This window comes from Saccostrea echinata, unplaced genomic scaffold, assembly GCF_033153115.1.
Source record: "Saccostrea echinata isolate AGI-Se365-2 ecotype Australia unplaced genomic scaffold, CSIRO_AGI_Sech_v1 ptg000005l, whole genome shotgun sequence".
In the NCBI taxonomy this organism is placed as follows: Eukaryota; Metazoa; Mollusca; class Bivalvia; order Ostreida; family Ostreidae; genus Saccostrea; species Saccostrea echinata.
In genome coordinates this window covers 11099414-11118829 of record NW_026889754.1, presented here as the reverse complement: position 1 = coordinate 11118829, position 19416 = coordinate 11099414, and positions in this window count along the sequence as shown.

Below are 19416 nucleotides of genomic sequence, written 5' to 3'. Positions count from 1 at the left end.
GGAAAGTTTCACTCACCTGACTGTCAAACATTCAGTTCACTTCGTCGATCCCGACTTTGGTGCCCATACAAATACAATAGAATCCACCTGGAGAGCTCTAAAGAAATCCTTGTAAAAAACAGATCACAGAAAACAATATACGACAGCTACTTTTCCCAATACTGCATCAGAAAAAAATATATTTAAACGACTCCCCTTACCCTTTCATTCGCTTTCTGAACCTGATTTCTGAAGTGTACAAGCCAAACAAAGCAGATTTCATTTCTGATCCCACCATTCAGCCTTTGAAAAAATCACGAACACCTTTAGCAGACCTCATAACAACGCTCAACAACAGTCTGGATGACATTCAGATCTAAGGTAGGTTTTATTTGTTGGTAATTTATACGAAACATTTTCGCCAACTATTTACAAGCGATATCAAAATGGCCGTCGTAAAAACTGAATCTTGGCAACGTGTGTGACGTCAAAGTTTCGCGCGTGGATCTAGATCTCGGGGGACCGGTGAAGTAAAGTCTACCCAAATTCAGTTTAAGAAATAGATGAAAACAACTCAATTAATAATAAAAAAAATCACATGATATAATGCTATTTCAAAGTTCATGTAACTTGTTTGTTTGTTTGTTATTTAAGGAGGGATTCTTCTCATATTTCTTGTATTTAAAAATTTCTCGAATTTTGATAGATTCCAGAGGACATTATCAGTAAGTGATGGTATCAATTAGATTAAATTGGACCGTTTTATTTAAAAGCAAGATCAGGTCAAGGTCATTATCCTTTTCTTTGTCGTAAAGAATAAAAAATTACTGATGTCAATCATGCGATGCCTACCTCTATGTCAAAAGATTATTTGCTTTTCTTATTGCATAAAAAATATTACCATAGAGTGTCTATTAGATGATACTACCACATTGACATAAATAGTTCAAATAAAATAGATATTGGCTAATCCGAATTTCCTCTGTTTTCCTAGATTTTAAGGATATATTAGTTATTTTTATATGCTTAGAATATTTTAATTTTTTCTTATTTTCAGATATGGTAAAGTAGTCATATAAAGATACAAAAATAAAAAGTTTTGACCGTTTACTAAGAGAAAAATATACTCTTTACGGATTTTTTGCTCAAGTCTGCATTTAGATTGGACGCTTTTAAAATCTAGCGAAATTGTCGTTTGTTAAGAAAATCATATTTATTTGATATATTTTAAAACTTCAGTCCATTATTATTAATTTTACTCACATTTGAAATTTTCTTAAAGTCTTTAGTTGTTATCGGCCGCCAGGAGGCGGGCGATTATATGTTATGGTTTAGTAGGAATTGCAATGATCTACTGCGGTGCTATAAAATATTTACTGCAGAAATGAATATAAGCTATAAAAAAAATTTAGGATTAAATTAATTGTAAAAGTATGTGGAAAAATAGCATGTAAATTAATTGTAAGACTATAAAATGTTTATCATGTTTATGTGAACAATGCTGTGCAAAGCTAACACGCACTTATAAATAGGTCAGATCGTTTATGTTGAAGCGGCCCGGTATGAATAATACACTATAACTCTAAACTAGCGGCCCTGTTAACTGCATATATATAAACAGCTGCAATGTTTAATACCTTATTTTACCTTTAAAATTACTGACAATTTTATAAAATTGTACTGAAAATTAATCTTAAATATATCATAAAATATTATAAAATTAATTCATTAAAACTAATTCGTAATAAATAATAATTGTATATATGTAACCTACTAATTCGGGTTCGGTGTCCCAATATTACCATGTGATCGCTAATTTTTCCCGCTCTTTCGAGATAGACAAAGGAAATCACAATAATAATCGGGATCGAGTACCCTATTCTAGCGCCATTGGCATTGTGAACAGAGAACACGCCAAAATGGTAAGAACTCTATTTGCCTCATTTCACCAAGGTTGTACGCAATTTCAGCCATATAATGGGATTCAATGTACTGCTATTGCATTGGTAGCTCTATTAATGTTTATGAAACATTCTCCAAACCTCAATGAGGTTCATGAAAGCGAATTGAATGGCAGCATTTTTAATGGCACATATCTTTATCGGCATATTATTTCAAACAGTGATGTTAGTGGTTATTTAGCACATAGGGATTTACCAACAGATTTATCCGATTGGAATGGGTTAAATGGTCATATTACATACTTTTACGATCTGTATTTTGGACCTATTTCTGGTGTTGCCCAGCATGAATTCGATCAATTAAATTTTGCTACAGCATTTCATGAAGCAGTCAGGTCAGCTCTCTTCATATCATTTAATAACTTTTGGAGACAGTTCTGTTGCAGTTTATTATCACTTTGAATCAGGTTCTGTATATTTATTTGATTCTCATCAAAGAAATGAATATGGTTTGCCTGACCCCAATGGGTCAGCAGTTTTACTCTCATTTTCAGGTATTGATGAATTCCTCACTTACATTTATACAGCTTATAGTGAAGTTAACTATGAGATGACCCCAATTCGATTTCCATTCTGGTTAACCCCTTCATCAGCTGAAAGTTATGTAAAAACATCAAGCTTTCCTAAAGAAACAGAGAACATGTGTAATGGTCATGATGAACATACAAATGATCAGGAAATAAAGCAACAGCCCTCATTAAGATTAAATCCTTTGAAATTACATTCTTATTCAAAGAAAATTGATCAATTACAAAAACGAAATGCTGGGTCAAAAAGGAAACGTAAAAGTTTGGTAATCAATGAAACTTGTTTTGAAAATAGTAAATCATCAAAATTTATGTTGTCGGACATATGTATAAATTTTAATTTAAGTGATTCAACTTTGAAGTCTCCTTTCGTAAGTGAATTTTGTGTACTAGACAGTAATGAATTAAAAGTGGATTTTTTGGCTGATGCTAATCATTGTCATGAATATGAAGAAAGTCTTCGAGTGAAACCAGATTATTATTGTCAAAGTTGTGAACGTTTTTTATTTGTTGATCAGATTTATCACATTTCAGATGAAAAACAAATAGCTGGTGTGCAATATAATAAATCGTCAATACTATGTAACACATGTTATAAGATTATTAAAGAAGGAAAAATACCATATCTTTCAGCTCATGGTAATGCATTGCACATTGGGGATTTACCTCAACAATTGCTATGTCTAAATACTATGGGAAAAAAATTAATTGCGTTAATTGAAATATTTATGACAGTAATCATACTACCTGGTGGACAGTTTGCACGAAAAGGTTTAGCTTTGCATTTACCATCCAATGTTCAGGAAATTGCAAGTCAAGTACCACAAAGTGTGAACGATACAAGTGTCTTTTCAGTAAAATTTTTGCACAATGCTTACATTTCTGAAGATTACAAACATAAAGTTTCTGGTTTTAAATTGAAAAATGCATTATTATGGTTAAAGAAGTTCAATAAATTATACAGTGGAATTAAAATTGTGGAGCAGTTTGAAAAAAATGAATTTAGAGATAAAACAATTGAAAATGTGTGTGATCATGATGAAGTTTTAGAATGTTTAGATTTTTCAACCCTCACACCTTTGGATTGTAATGTTCCCAATGTTTCCATTAAAAATTACATATCTAATGGTGTTATTGAGGTACCAAGTATTAAAGAAAACCCAGTCAATATATATGAAATGAATCAAGGTGAAGAAAAAGCATTTCCATGGCTATTTCCAAATGGTATGTTTGGATTTTCCCATGAACGAGAGCAAAAGTTGTCATTATCCATGTATCTGAAAAATAGGTTGTATAATTACAGGGGTTATTTTCGAAAAAACATAACATATTTACTTCATTCAGCAGTGGCAGTTGATTTGTCACATTTAAAATCAGAAATTAGAATCAATATGCGAATTAGAAGAAATGCCAAAACAGTCACAGCTGGGGACATTAGAAACTGTGCACAAAATGATACTTTGTTGCAAAATTCTTATATGTGTATGAAAAATATAAGAGGTACTGTAGCTTATTTTAGAAATCAGTTGTACAATCTTTTGGCAATGTTTAAAGCTTTAGGCCCTCCAAGCATTTTCATGACACTTTCAGCTGATGATTTGCATTGGCCTGAATTAAGCATGACAATAAACAATATCAATTTTAATGAAGCTGAAACAAAAGGAAATTGTTTTAACACCATGAGGAAAGATCCTTTACTCACAGCTATACATTTTGAAAGACGGTTCAAAGCTTTGAAGAAGTTTGTAATTAATGGAAAACAAAAACCATTGGGAGAAGTAACTGACTATTTTGCCCGAGTAGAATTTCAAAATCGTGGAAGTCCTCATATTCACATGTTTTTTTGGATTAAGGGAATTGGACAAAATACAAGCAAAGAAGAACTCATTCATTACATAAATTCTACTATTTGTACAAGTATTCCCAGTAGAGAAAATGATCCTGAAATGAATAACCTTGTTCAGAAATTGCAAACTCACTCACATACTGCTTACTGCTGTAGAGGGCATAAATCATCATGTCGATTTGGTTTTCCTAAAATGGTTTGCAATAAAACCAAAGTTTTTGGAAACGCAGATTTTTCCCATAAGAATAAAGGAAAATTTTATGAAACAAGAAGAAATTCAAATGAATGTATGATTAATTCTTTCAATCCCACAATTTTAAGGCATTGGAGAGCTAATATGGACATACAATTAATTTGAAACGCGGAAGGTGCTGCATATTATGTTTGCAGTTATATTTGTAAGTCAGAACCAGATGAACTTAAATCAGCTCTTGGAAATTTAATTCATCAAGTTTTTAAAGAAAACCCAAGCATACCTAGATACCAGCGTTGTTAAAAATAGGATTGTGTGTTTTACGTCATCGTAGGTTAAGTATTCAGGAAGCAGCGTATCGATTAAGTAATTTAAATCTCATTCATACAAGTAGGAAATATATTTTTGTGAATACCATGCTACATGAAAAACGATTCAAATTATTGAGAAGTAAAAGAGAACTGGATAATTTACCAGACGATTCAGAAGAAATATTTCATAATAACATGTTAGATTACTATAGATGTAGACCAAAGTCATTGGAAAAAAAGTCTTATTATCAGTTTTGTGCATGGTATGAGAAGTCATCAGCTCCAACAGAAAAAAGTCGCTTAGAAAGATTTTACATTGAACAGTATGACATCTGGTTTAAAAAAAACCACAAAGGCTATTATTGTACGTGTTCCAAATTTTCCAGTCAATAGTAAAGAGTACTTCTATGCCATGTTATTATTACTCTTGCCACATAGGAGTGAAAAAGATATATGTGAGCCATTTGATAATTACAAAGAAGCTTTTATTCATAAGCGTAAAAACTTTGATACATCAGTTAATCACACTTACTTCTCTTTTTCAAAACAAGTAGAGAATTCGATGAGAATATTGGAGGAGGGAGTTGAAAATGAATGCTATTCAAATGACAATGAGTCTGTGGATTATTTAACATTAAAAATGAGATACTGGAAAAAAAATTTCATTATTTAAGTGAAGAAGTTTTAAATGGAAGTTTTTCAAGTGAAGAAGATTCCATTAGCTGTGAAAATCTTCAGTATGATGAATTCCATGCACATTCAATGTACTGCTCTATGTCCATCCAGGAGTTCAAAGATAATTTGGAAAAGCTTTCAAATTCTCAACTTAACGTTATTAATTTTGTAAAAAAAAAAAGCATATGAAGAAAAACAATTGCCATTTCATCTCTTTATTACAGGGGGAGCTGGTGTTGGGAAAACGTTTACAACAAAAGTTTTGATAGCATATTTACAGTTATTCTGCTCTTCTCAGTTAAATACTAATCCTGTTGTTGTATGTGCTCCAACAGGAACAGCTGCCTCGCACATAAATGGACAGACTATCCATTCACTTTTTAAAATTCCTGTTGCACAGCATATAACATATAGTAGTTTGTCAGGGTTCGGTTTAAAAAAATTGAGAGAATATTTTCAACATGTACACACACTTATTATTGATGAAATAAGCATGGTTAGCAGTGATATATTTTCTTTTATTAATAGAAGATTAATAGAAATTAAAAGTAGCAATTTGCCATTTGGTGGACTGAATGTTGTTGTGATTGGAGATTTTTTTTCAATTAAGGCCAGTGCAAAGTAGTTTTTTATTTTCAAACAATATACTTTGGAGTTTGTTCTATCCATTAATTTTGAATGAAAACATGAGACAGCACGAGGATGGTAATTTTATTCTTTATTAAATAGAGTCAGATATGGAATTATAACTGAAGCAGATGAGCAATTATTAAAGACTAGACTTTTGCACTGCAATGAAAGAGACGTTTTGCATATATTTCCTACAAGGAAAAAAGTAGATGAACTTAACATAAAAAGGTTGAACGAATTGAATGACACAGTAATAGACATTAATGCTTTTCATTATTACTCACAAGAAGATAAATCGCCGCTTGCAGAGGTTAAAGAAAATTTCTTTAATTCAAACGGTAGATTAACGGGGGGACTGCCAACTGTTCTAAGATTATGCAAAGGAGCAAGAGTAATGTTGATCAGAAATATACAAACAGATACTGGTTTAGTTAATGGAGCAATTGGTACCATAGCTGATATTGGGCCAATATCACCAGAATTGTCTAATCCATCATTTATTTTTGTAAAATTTGATGATCCAAAAGTTGGAAAAGTGTTAAGTAATAAACAGTTTGAGCAAAGTTCTATTGCCATAAGTCCTGTTGAGCATCAATTTTTATACCAGGGCAAACATATTATAAGAAGGCAATTTCCTTTAGTTCTTGCTTGGGCATCAACGATTCACAAGGTGCAGGGCATCTCTATTGATACAGCAGTAATTGACATTGGATCAGATATTTTTGATAAAGGAATAATTTATGTTGCACTGAGTAGAGTTCGTTCTTTAAAAGGCCTTTTTTTGACAAGTTTTAATCCATCCAAAATTCATGTACATGAATCTGTTATTGAAGAGTATTTTAGATTGAAAACATTGCTAAAAAAGGATACCAATGACCAGTGCAATAATTAACTGCTTTACATTGTAATTAAATATTTTAGACGACAGTATGCGTACAACCTTGGTTACTAGTTATGTAAAACAATGTATTTATCATGTAGAATTGTAATAGGGTTGGCAATGAGTCAAATTTTTAGGACTTAGATTAACTGTTGATAAAAAGTTGATTTTTACTGTAGATTCCTTATTTTTCATAAATACTTCTTATAGCAAATGGGCTCTTCAACAGCAAATCACAAGAATAAAAATTCGTAAATAGACGGTTAATCAAGAGTTTTAACATAGATTTCAACACCCTAAAAATAAAGGCAAATAATTTAATTTTGCATGTGGTTCCTCTCGCGAAATTATGCAATAATCCATGCGTATATTTAGGAATCTACAGTATGATTTATTTGAATTTAAATTGACATATTTTGTTTACAAATCTTGACATATTTTGTTTACAAATCTCTACAAAATTAAACAATTTTTTGCATAGTTTTGAACATATAAAATCAAAATTTTCTTTCATGTGTATTTTTAGGATGAATCAATTTCTCTTGAGCTCTTGATACTAAAAAAATCCAAGACCTTGCAATCATATAAAAACAAGCAAACAGACAGAGATATGACCTACTTTAACATTGTCGGAGCAAAAGGCCAAAAGGTGTATCTTGGAAGAGTATATTTGAAGAATAAGTTTGACTTTGTTAAGGAGGGACTGAGCTTAAAGTTTAAGAATGTTGTGCCAAAAGGGGAGGATGCATTTTGGGCAATACATCCACAATCAGTTATTGTGCGGTAGTGGAGACAACCATTGACAAAACATCACTTTGCCTTCCTGAAGATGAACCTCCAGAGGGGGTTCAAAAGCCAATAACAAATGCCATGACGTCACCCGGCAAGTCAACAATAACTGGAAAAGTTGTCAAGGTAATTTTTGTATTAAATAACTTAATTTTGGTAATCCAAGTAAATTCCATATTTTTAGGTTAGCAGGTAAAATGCTTCTAAGAAAATTTATATATATCAGAAGTTTTAATAAAATAATAATATTTTTTAAAAACGGTTTTAGAGCTGAAATTGAAGTAACATGGGGTAGTTAATTTTTATTGTTTGATAGCCCTTACCTTGTAAATTTTTGTATTTTTGTATGCTTGCTGAATTCTATCCCAATACAAAAATATTAAACAATATATATGTACATATTAAGGGTGTGTATACAATTGTTAAAGTTATATTTAGGTGTCTCCTTTACACATGAGAATGAATGGGACCCTCCCTGTTAGAGCAATCATGTTGAAAGATGGTTCATCAAAAGCAAAAGTGTGTCTGTTTGGTGAAAATGCTGGCCACAATTTTTCTGTTGGAGATGTCTTGCAAGTGTCAGCAGTGTAGCAAAAACTTTCCAAAACAACAAGCAATTAACAACATCTCCACATTCCAAATGTGAGGTAATAATTTTTAATTTATCTTTAAATTTTTAATTATATTAAAAATTGTCATTCTTTTAAAAATTGGACATTAGTAACATGTGTAAGAATTATTCAAATATAAATGCTTAAACATCAAATCTTTTATTTTTTTCAGTTTTTAGCAGACATCCCGGAAATCCAGATAAATGAATCCGATGCAGACACTAATGACCCTGATTTCGCGGAAAAGATTGATGAAGACATTAAGGAAATTATCCTTACAGACTTCATGAATGTAGACTACTACAGATGTTGTAGTAATAAAGGTATTATTTTCTGAATTTCTGCACACAAGCATATATTAATCTGCATTTTATCTGTTAATTTTACTTTAACACACTATTGTTATTTGTTTTTTTTTTCATATCTCTTTAGCATGCAGACAGAAGAAATATGTCAATGGGAAATGCCCTGTTTGCAATGATGAACAATCCAATAAATATTCTTATAGGGTTGTCTTCCATTACTCTACAAACACCGAAAAAGACAAAAAGGTTTGTCTTTTCCCAGGCACTATCGAAAAAATTTTGAAGAAAAAAATGAATGTTTCATCAGCAGATGATGCCATTTCTTCCTTAATCCCTCATTACCAATCCGTTTCCGAGCATCAGTTAATGCAGCGAATACCATATATAATATCCAAGAATAAACTGAATGTTGAAAGATTTAAACACTTGGTACAAGGGCACAAGAGATTTAAATCATGTAATCACTTGGATTTAGATGCAAATTTAAGATGTTTTTAATACGTGTGAATTTTTTTCTTCTAGTTTTTATATTCTAATTAGAGTCTTGTTAATTTTGTTTCCATTTTGAACTATGCACAAGTTAAATATTGTTTGTACATACTTTTGTTTCTGGTTCTACTTTTCTTCTCTGGTACTTTATACATTTATAATATTGTTATAACTGAATTTTAAAGCATTAATTGGGAAAATTTAGCTTTGTACTTTAGGTATAATTTCTAATGAATCAACAAATTTGGCTTATAAATCCACTTAAATATCTCAACATTTTTCTGCACTTTTTAGACTTGTGGTGATTAATTTTGAATTTAAAAATCCTATTTGTTTGTCAACTTTAGAAACCAAAAATATAATATAATTAAAAAAAAATTAAAAGGTCATAATTTTAATTAAAATAAGCTTGAATGATTCCAGGTAGGTAATTTGTCCATTTGTTTAGTGATTATTGTGTCTCTTTTTTTTTTTTTTCAAACACATAAACCAATATCATTTATTGTTTGTTTAGTCTTCACTTTTGATGCATTGTTTAATTTAACAAAGTGCATAATAACTCTTTCTTCAACATATTTTTGTCAACAATGGCATAATTTTTTCTATGAAATTTACCATAAACATGTATAATATGTACATCCTTTTATTTTTTCATTTAATTTAGTAGGTGTAGTAGAATGTACATGTATTTTACTTTTGTAAATCTATACTTATAATTACTTTAATAATTATGTACCCCTTTTACTTGACATATCTTTTGTGAATTTCAAAGTTTTTTTCCATAAATGTTGCATATACTTAAATAATGTCCACTTTCTTCTTGTATCCAGTTTTTAATAAACTTTTTAGATTTTTTTAAATCGTATTTGTTTGTCTACTTTAAAGGAAAGTATTTAATTTGAAAGAAAATTTAATGGCTATAATTCTGATTAAAATAACGTGAAATGTTAGGCAAGTTTTCTATTCATAGCAATGTTCCTCTTTTTTCTTTTTAATTATTATTTTTACTTACAACAATTAGATCTATATCAGAAGATATTATCTTATTCATTCTAAGTTGAGTTATTAAAAAGTACCATATTTGTTCTGGTTTCTGAAATGTATATTTTAATATTATCTGCAATATTTTTAAGTGCTCTTCAAGAAATATTATATTTTCTCTAGTCAACATGTTTTTCTAATGATGCCATAATTATTTCATCTAGTCAAGAAATTTTTCACTTCAACCTGCAGTATTTTAACTCAACATTTTTTAAATCGTTTTATTTTTTTTTTGTCATATGCAATTGAATTATAAACAATTTTATGTCAGTTTTTATTTGTATTGTTTTTATTTTGAAAAATATTCAGGTAAATTTTTGTTACGGTTTAATAATAAACTTTGCTTGCAAGAATAAAGATTGATTGATTGATTGATTGATTATTGTTTTACGCCGAGTCGGCAATATTTCAGCCATATTTCGGCGGTAGGAATTTAAATATTATAGGAACGGTTTTGAAAGTTTTGGGTTTCTCTGGGGGCCCCCAATGAGCCTACTCTTTTTCGAAAACCAGAGAAACGATCTTTAGCGTGCCAAGGGCAAGAATTAAGAAGTATCTCGGAATTCAGTTACAGAAGTGAAAGCCCCGATGATACACGAACGGAAAATTGTGACCTGGTTTCCGTAGCCTGTCAAAAGAACGACCACAGTCTTTTCTGTACAGAAATATATTTAGTACTTGCTTTTGCCTTGTTTTTTAGCTTTTTGTTCTACACGAAACGATAAGATCTTCTCCACAGCTACTTTCACTTCTACATTCATTTTCCCGAATGTCGCTTAAAGAACGATCTCTCTGATTGGTCAAAATTTTAATGAATATTTTTATTAGAAAGGTCACCAGGAGATGACCCTTAATGGAGTTTCTTCAGATCCTTGTGTAGCGATTTATGTGAGCGGATCAAAGGATCTGATTTTAATCAGATTGTGTCTAATTTAGCCTTTACTAAACAGTTCTAATAGATGTAATAAGAATATAAAGTCCGCCGACAACCTGTATTATACGTAATAACTTGCCACATGCCCCTGTGCTAAAAATAGTGCCAAGCGACTTTTAAAGACAAAAAATAAATTACAAAAAATGGGGGGGGGGGGCAACTTGAAAGCAAAGTTCTATTCAAACCAGAGAAATTAACCTCGTTTCTGTAGGTTACTTTTTGCATTTCCTTCTATCTATACTATACAAAGATAAACGAGAAATCTATAGTTTTACCATTTATTCTTTGTTTCTTTCTCATCATAAATATAAATATTAAACAAGCACTACAGAATAAATAATGTTTAAGAAGCTATAGTCACTAAAATTAGCTAAGTGACACAGTTCATATCACAAGACACACGGCACACAGTGGTTCACTATACAGCACTACAATAGTCCCTACAAAATAAACTTTGAACTGTCACATTTCATAAAAGATAGCTTGGCACCACAATATAGTCACTAAAAAATTAACAAACTGTCATAGTTCATATCACACGGCACACAGTGGTTTACTCGAGCTCGGTGTTGACTGAGGGGCAGTAACAGTTCGAGATTGCACGGAGGAAATGGCTCGTCGACCAGGCATCAGACATGTACTCCTCCCAGGCCTTTTCGATCCTCTTCTCCATCGCCGTGTACCTCCTGTTGGTATTCCTCTCGAGATCTCCAGCCCGGACAGTGACGTACACGATATCCGCCTCTTGCCGTAGCTGTGGAATCAGCTTGTAGAATGGCAATCCTCCATGTCTGGCCATCGTGTTCAACCGGTTATGCCACCCTGAAAAGAATAAGTAATTTTATTTAGTTGTTCAATCTATTATTCCCTATTGTATATATTTTTTAATTGTATCTAAATCTGCTTTATGCCATTTTATGAGTCAAAGACAATATTTAATTCTAGTTGAAAAACATAATGCATAAAATATAACATTATGCATAAGAAATAAGTAAGTATCATAGTTACCTTCAACATCGTTGTTTGTACGGATGGTGCGTTGAAACACAGACCAGTCCTGCACCCCCAACACTCGGTGACGGAACCATTGGCGGTCGAATTGACTAGTTCTTGCAGTTGAGGGGTGTTGGCTCTGTCTTTCAGGTGTGGGAAAATGTCCACGGTGTGCTGGGCAAGCAGAAAGGGCAGTGCAAGGAGTTGGCGGATGTACTTGTGGACTGCTTCTTGATCCCTGTATGCTCTCACCAAACCACAGGACTGTACGTGCGTCCAATGGAATACGCACCCCTTGATTGCTACTGCTGGAAAAACACGGCGAATGGCTAACCAGGCACCTGAATTTGAATATAAATATTACTTTGATTTTAATTGAATATTCCAGTATACAATTATAATATTACAAAATTTAAATAGACATTAAGCTTTTTTCCCCCCATAAAATATTGTATGGATAGTAGTTTGATGAATTTTCCTTCTTCTTATATATCATTTTTTAGATCTAAGGTATCATATCTTCAAAGGTAAAACCTTGCTCATCCGCTGCTCAGCTCCATAATGGGCCTATTAACGTCTCGTTCATTTAATTGTTTTCAAAACATAACGCAGATTATATATAAAAAAAAACACGGACATGATCCCGTAAATTACAGTGACATTATAATAATATTATAATTAAACGAATTAAGCATGTAAAAAGCATATATATCAAATTTGAATAATTTAAGTATGAAAAAAAAATACTATGTCAACAATAAAAAAAAGGATTTTTCAACCACTGACTGCAATGCTGTTTAAGGATTAATTGTGGGTTCTTACGAGATGCAGAGTCAATCCGATAGCATGAACTAAGACAGAAATATATGTAGAGACAGTTTGAACCGACATTTTAGGTAAAAAATAAAATAAATAAATACATGTTTTAAAACCTAGAAAGACCAGTATGTTAACAATATTTTAATTGAGACAAACCATATCAAAAAATGATAAAATGTCAAATGTCAAAGTCATGAAGTTTAACCCATGAATAAAAGGCATGGAGAAAGGACGTTTGAATTCTATTCATAAGGATGAAGTATGCAGACATAATTACAACTTTTGTCCCATATTGTAAATAGAGGAATATTGATGAACTATTTATAAGATCAAAGCTCAAATTAAATAAAACGCAGTAAAATTGATTGGTGTGTTGACAAGGTGGGCCCCTTGTCTGCTCATGAGGGGTATCAGGAGGGCCTACGGGTCTAAGCATGCTCTCTATACGTACCTTAATTTTAAGACAGGTAAGTAAATACAACCAAAACACTCTTAATAGGTCATTGTATATTATACTTTATTAACAAAGTGTTTCAAGAGTGTAGGATTCTTATATGCTTAAGGCATAAGGTTGATACGTCGCTTTTCTTTTAAAACACGAACTAATCCTCCGTGACCACATATTGTGGGCGCTATTTTGTTTCCAACAAACGCTTGACAATCACAGAATAAAATCAGTCGTTCTGATAAAAACGGATTTTGATGGAATTCTATTTTATAAAATTTGATAAACATAAAAAAAAAATATTGGAATAATCTTATGAAAAAAACTTTCCAGTCGGCGCCTTTCAAGGTAAGCACATCTATGTCTCAAGTATGTATAAAGAAAGACTTCTATGAAGTCAATCTTTATTTCTACTCCAAAGCGCGACGATACCTGTGCTTTGAACACTTTAAGGAATTTTCCTCTTTTAGCTTCAGGCTGTTTTCTGCCTGAAACGTGCTAAAGGAAATCGGGATACCGTCCTTTAATACCGGTGCGAAATACTTTAAAGTTTTCCCTGTAGAAGAAAACTTGGAAACTAAGCCTCGAGTGAAATTCAGCATCCTATAAGCCCCGAGTGAAATTCAGCATCCTCTACGATATATATATATATATATATATATATATATATATATATATATATATAATTAGTTTACTGGATGTACGAGTGGTAAATATAATCCATTAAATTGAGCAAAATTAAAAATGTAACATGAAGTGAACTGGTTTGAAAAAAAAAAGACTACGTACAATACTGTCATTTATAATTTCATAATTTCAACGCCGTACTGTGGGGTTACAGCAGCTTTAAGTATTTTTATGCATGTCTTCTCCTTTAGTTTAAGACTCAGGTCTTTCTTGACAGTTGAAATAGTGGTTATTTCCCCTTCCACTATAGCCTGGAAAAAAAATAGTTAAAATTTTCCCCAGGCCGAATAGCAGGAGTTAATTATCCGTGGCTCTGGGGTCTCCAGGACGTACGCTTTAATATTCTGAAAGTAAAGTTAAATATTTTTAATGGATTTACACTTCTATGCATGTATGTAAAAACATGAAAAAAAAAAACAAGAAAGAAAATACACCCCCACTAAAAGTAATAACTGAACAAGTCATTATTGCGAGTCGCCCGCGTGGTGCAGTGGTTAGAGCGTCTGCTCTAGAGTCGCGGAGTAAGGAGTTGATCATTACGTCGCGGTTTCCAATCCCACTGTTGGACGTGGAGACCGGTCCTTCGGATGAGACTGTATAAACCGAGGTCCCGTGTCGCAGAAGGTGCTGGCAGGAAAAAGATCCCTCACTGCTCTAGTGCCGAGTATAGGATAAAATTTGCAGCTCTCCACCGGCAAGAGGTGGCGTCTCCATAAGTGAAAAATTCTCGAGAGGGACGTTAAACAACATACAAACAAAAACATTATTGCGATGCTCCTTAACCCTCCTGTTAGCTCTTCTGAGCCAAAAACCCTGGCCCCGGGGCCCATAAAACTTAGATGAGCTCACTTTTGATCTCAGTCTCATTTTTTCACTATATATCTCTTTTGTAAAGGTGAGACTGAGATCAAAAGTCATCTTGTCCAAGTTTTATGGTCCAGGAGCCAGATCAAACAAGCTAAATCAGAGAATATGTGTCCCCCGCTTAAGGGAAAAAAAAGCGATTGTAAATTACTAGATAAACAATAAAAAATTAAACCTGTAACTTAACGCGTTAACTGAAATTTTAATCTCTATGCAACAAATATAATCCGATACCTTCATATAAAATTTTAGCTTATAACTTTTAACCTCAACCTTAACCCTGAATTTATCCTTAACCCTAGCCTTTCTAAACGTTAATCTTTATCGTTGGACCTTAACCGAGCAGTGAGGAAAAGGTGATGGAATCAAATGATGGTAGCCATTTTATTTAAAGAAGTATAGAATGAAATTGACGTAGAATAAATTAGAGAAATACAATTTACACGATAGTTTCATAAACGTTGACAATAAGTTACCCAGGTGACCTATTGCTCTTTTCGTCCGTCGTCGTGCGTTGTCCGTCGATCATCGGTCGTGAACGTTTGAACATTTTCAGCTACTTCTCTGGAACCAAAAAACCAATTTCAACCAATGATGGCATATAGCATCTATGGGCGAAGGGGAACAAAATTTGTGAAATTCGTGGCCCTTGCCTCCCTTAGGCCTGAGGGGTGGGGCCAAAACCATCAAAATTAATGCAATCTTTAAAATCATCTTCTCAGTCTTAGACATCAAGCAGTCAAACTGTTGGCATGATTGTAATACGCATTGGGCCCTGCTCCAAAATTGTGAAATTCATGGCCCCATGGTCAGGGGTTCTGGTGCTAGGGCGGGGCTCTGTTGACGATATATATTGATAATGCATTATTCCTTAAAAATAATAATTGTGTCGGTTTCTGATTTCGATGAACGGTTACTAAAACTAGAAATGTCTTTGAAATATTTTCAAAATGCTACTCCTCCTACAATTTTGGTTTGATTTCAATATAACTTGTCATACTAGTAGACTACACTAAATACATAATTCGGTTTCTAGTTTCGATGAACGGAGTTGTCATGGTTACTAAAAATAGAAATATTTTCAATTGCTACTCCTCCTACAGTTTTGGTGTGATTTTAGTATTACTCGGCACACAGGTTAGAGGTACTAAAACTTTCAAGATCGTCATTTTGATAGTGATCAGTATTCTAAATAATATTGATGATGTATTTAATAAATATCAACATCAAAAATTGAATGTAATATCGTTTTTCTTGTGTGTGAGAACGTATGGGATCTAGTTTTACCATACTCAGGTGTAGATAACTTGTTTCTTTAATTGTTTATTGTTGTTTAACGTCCCTCTCGAGAATTTTTTTACTCATATGGTGACGCCACCATTTGCCGGTGGAGAGCTGCAAATTCTGAGCTATACTCGGCACTTAGGCCATTGAGCAGTGAGGGATCTTGTTCGTGCCTGCACCTACTGCAACACGGGACCTCGGTTTATACGGTCTCATCCGAAGGACCGGTCTCCACGCCCCACAAGCATCAACTCCTTACACCGCGACTCTAGAGCAAACGCTCTAACCACTGTGCCACGGGGGCGACTGTAGATAACTTGTCTCGGTCTTTGAAACGTTTTACAAGAAGCCAATTACTGAGATGTTTAAAGCACATTATCGAATAAGACTGGATGAAAACTATGGAGAGAGTGGACAGAATTGAAGACGTCTACAGCGTTGACAAAGATGTTAAAAACAATTTTCGATGGGACTGGTTGGACTCGTGTTCCAGTGAAATCAAGCAGAGGAAATTTCAAAGGGATGCCAATATCTGAACGGATTATAAAGAAGATAAGTTCATCAGGGAAGGCAAATTGCACATTGTATACTGAAATCCCACCCTACTCCCAGTAGTCATGAATTGAACAAACTTGAATCTACACCACCTGAGATTGCTTTCACATAAATATGACCAATCATGACTTTGCTGTTTTGAGAAGTAGATTTTAAACGATTTTTCATATATATTCGTATGTAAAAATTTGATTGTCCATTGTGGCCCCACCCTACCCCGTGGGTCATGATTTGAACAAACTTGACTCTACCTGACGATGATTCCAATTGAGTTTCATCTTTCCTGGCCCATTGGTTCTTGAGAAGAAGATTTTTAGAAGATGCCATTAACTTTTCACTATTTTGTAATTATCCCCCCTTGGATGAGGGCGTGGCCCTTCAATTGAACAAATTTGAATCCCCTTTACCCAAGGATAGTCTATGCCAAGTTTGATTGAAATTGGCCCAGTGGTTCTGAAGAAGATTAAATTGTGAAAAGTTAACAACGACGACAGACAACGGGCAAATTTTGATCAAAAAAGCTCACTTGAGCCTTTGGCTCAGGTGAGCTAAAAACTAGAAATTCGTTTCTCTGACAGAAAACGTAGGAGGGAAAAACTACAAAGTCTTACAGAAGAGCAAAAAAGAGGATTTAATGAGAGAGACCGACAGGAAAAAGAAGAGAAGTTCCAATTTATCTGAAGAGCAAAAGTCAGAACTTGGTTTATCTGACAGAAAACGTACGAAGGAAAAACTACAAAATCTTACAGAAGAAGAAATGAAAACATTTTTTGAAATTGAATCAATGAAGAAAAAAAGAAGTAAGAACACCTGAAGAAAAAAGCCAAACAAATCTAATAGAAAGTGAAAGATTGATTGTATGTTGTTTTACGTCCCATTCAAGAATTTTTCACTCATATAGAGACGTCACCATATACCGGTGAAGGGCTTCAAATTTTGACCTTCACTCCGCACTCAAGGCCATTGATCAGTGAGGGAACTATATCGTGCCAACGCCTGCCGCGACACGGGGCCTCAATTTTTAAGGTCTCATCCGAAGGACCTGCAACTTTCCCTTGAAAGTGCCAAGCGCATGGCGAAGGAACAGTTGGTTGCTATCTATTTTTTACCTACTAAGGTCAGTCGCGGCCGAGATTCGAACTCACGACCTCCCGATCACGGAGCGATATTCTCCCTATAATTTCCTCCATAAGGTCGAACAATTCATTTACCGACCTTATTGATGTACTGAATTTCTTTGACACTTTTTGGCACATCATCTCAATACAAAATATCAGTGTATGGTATAGATGAAGAACTCAAATGAAGATATCCAAAACTCAAGTCACCTCTATGATTTTCCTTTCGCTTCACATTTGTCAATTTGTAGTATTGAGCCAAAAGTCCAACTGAATCTACACCCAAATCAATACATTTCTGAATATCATCTCTTCAGTTCTTTTCATCTTGTCTAAAGTGTCCGATATTTTTACAACACAACATGCTGCCTTGATCACAGCAGTCTGATATTCAGTGATGATTCTGTGAATTGGCCAAAATATCTGAAAGAGGTTGCAAGTCTGAGGGCTGACAAAACATGGGTTTAGCAAGCCAAAATAGGTTTAAATGAGTGATAAAAATTGAGGTGTGACAGTTTGTTCAACAACTTTAACATCCTGACTTGGCTTAATGAACTGCAACGCCATTGTAAGGAAGTCTGAATCATCCCCACGTTTGTGTTTACCTTACTAGGAGATAAAAGCAAACGTCTGGATGATGCAATCTAGATCAAACCACGGACAGAACAACTTGAATTTTTTTACACAGACAAAAATGGAAACGGATCGCTGCAAAACAGAAAATACCGAAATATCGGAAAACACCCCTAAATATCGGATTCTTGGACTTAACGGAATTCCGCTAAATATCGGAGCAGAATCATCACTGTGATGTTGCTGTAAACAACTGTCATAGGACCTAATAGTAGGGCTAAGTAGATCCAAAATAAGTTGGTTTACTCGAGTTGTTGTTAATGCATTACAGTTTTCAGGTCTATTAAAGTTCTTCAGTCATTCCTGATATTTTTCATCAGATATCCCCTCTCGAAAGAAAGAATTCACCATTGTAACCAACTCATCACCAACCTTATCTACTGTTTCAGTCACTTTGAATTCTTTGCTGCATTAGCAAATACACTATCACATTTTGCTTTCTTATATGGCGGCTCCTCTGTTATCGAATTTAATGTACCTGCATTATTGTTCTTATCATTAGCTTGAGTTTCCTCTACATCCTAAAGGTAATCATCGGAATAATTTTCCATGTAATTGTACAACTTATCTACAGAGGTACGAAGTGTTTTTACGACTTCTCTCTGATTACTTTGTTCTTGTTGAATACTAACATAAATATTCATGATACCGTCTATACCTGGACGATTACCGGTCACACCGGTACCAACTTTTGGCGACGATGAATGTTCAAAACTAGAACCTCTAGTGGTATTTGTTATGGCTGCGCCAGTAACAGTAATGTCACACTCTGTGGAAGATCTCTTACAGTTCCCACTAGTTTTCGTCTTCCCCTGTTTTACGCCAATCGTCTTTGTCAACCGCCTTA